This window comes from Rhagoletis zephyria, unplaced genomic scaffold (assembly GCF_001687245.7).
Source record: "Rhagoletis zephyria isolate East Lansing unplaced genomic scaffold, Rhagoletis_zephyria_1.1 Rzeph_scaffold_06141, whole genome shotgun sequence".
NCBI classification, from domain to species: Eukaryota; Metazoa; Arthropoda; class Insecta; order Diptera; family Tephritidae; genus Rhagoletis; species Rhagoletis zephyria.
In genome coordinates, this window is record NW_016163224.1 from 1 (window position 1) to 1690 (window position 1690).

The window sequence follows — 1690 nt, forward strand, 5'->3', positions numbered from 1 at the left end:
CAAACGCAGGAAATACAGAAAACTACAGAGGTGAGCTGTTGATAGCATGTATATTTTTACTTTAACATCACCTGAAAAGAAACCTTTATGAGGAGCAGTTAACTTTAGAAAAATGTTAAACTACATTTCGCTAGCGTAAAGTGAATATTTTTTAAGTCCATTTGTTTTTTAATTTACAGGAGAGAAAAAAAACTTCCCAAACTTATTTCCTTAAAATATTTTGCAAAACTTTGATAACAACCATAATTAACATGATTTGCATTCTTTTGAATTAATTGGATTTTCTGTGCTTTGTTTGGAGTTGGCAAAATTCCTTTTCAGTGCAAAGGAATGGGTAGAAATAAAAACAAACAGAAACGGTCTTTTAGGAAACAATACATTTTTTCATTTTCCTTGCTTCCTGTATAAATATTTAAATTTTCATAAAAAATGGACTTATAAATTTTCACTCTGAGCCAGAGGTATTACACTTGAAATCCGTTGTAACACTACAACGAGATTCGATGATCATTGAATCAAACTGAGAATCAAAACTGATAACAATGTTTAAAACGCTTTGACATATGTAGCTTTTGCGAAGCAGATAATTGGTTTCACTTGAATTACACTGAGGGGTTGAAAAGCATACTAATGAAGATAGAATTATGGGCAAAAATGCAGCATGTAAAAACTTTTGGCTGAGACGCTGGTAAGATCGCACGGAACTTTTATTAATCTTGTTTTAAACCATACTTCTTGATAAATAACCGACCATATTGAGATTAAAAAAAAATATTCATCGCTGCCACAACTACTTGAAGCTCCAAGAGTTACCACTTAAAAATGATATAGTTTTATGATGTATTTTGGCACGAATTTGCGTCATCTCTTGTCAAATTTGGTTTGGCGTTGGGGCATCTTCTGTGTCATTTTTCATTCTCGACAATATATCATACACCCAGCCTTTGGAAACAACAAACAAAAACGAACTTTAGTTTTATCTATTTTATTAGATTGATAATAGCATCGAGTCCGGGAATGCTTCACAGGCTGCACAAATGTGGTCTGGTGGTATTTTGCCCCAGTGGCGGCGAAAAGCAATCTTCAACGGGTTAATACTTTGACCTCGATAATGGACCACAGGGAAAAAAGTCTATTGGGTTTAAGTCCGGTAAATATGGTAGCATTGTTGCGAAGAGATAAAGCTTGGAATCTTATTGAAACTTCCAATGGGTTTTACCGAATTTGTTCTCGGGCCCAAGGTAATAAAGCATCGTTTAAAATCCTTTCACGCGAGTTTTCTTGATATACCATTACGCTCTGTTCAATACAAAATACCACCAGACCACATTCGTTCGGCATGAGCAGCACTCCCGGCTACATCGAACAGTAATACACTATTGTTAAATTGTGACTAGTTTTTATGTTGAGCTGATGTTTTTAAATAAACAAGTAAAAATTAAACAAAATTTTACCATTTTTAATTTGTAACACATNATTAGAGCAAAGAAAGTTCTTAGAGGTATTCATCTAAAGTTATAAACTATCAAGAAATGTGATGAAATGCTAAATTTGTATGGAAACCCGGTTATTTATCATTTTATCACATTTATCTTCAGTTTATCACCTTAGAAGAAGTACCATGTTGTCAAAGAAAAAACGGACTAAGCTCATCATAATTCTGATTAATCAAAAAATACCCCGAAAATAT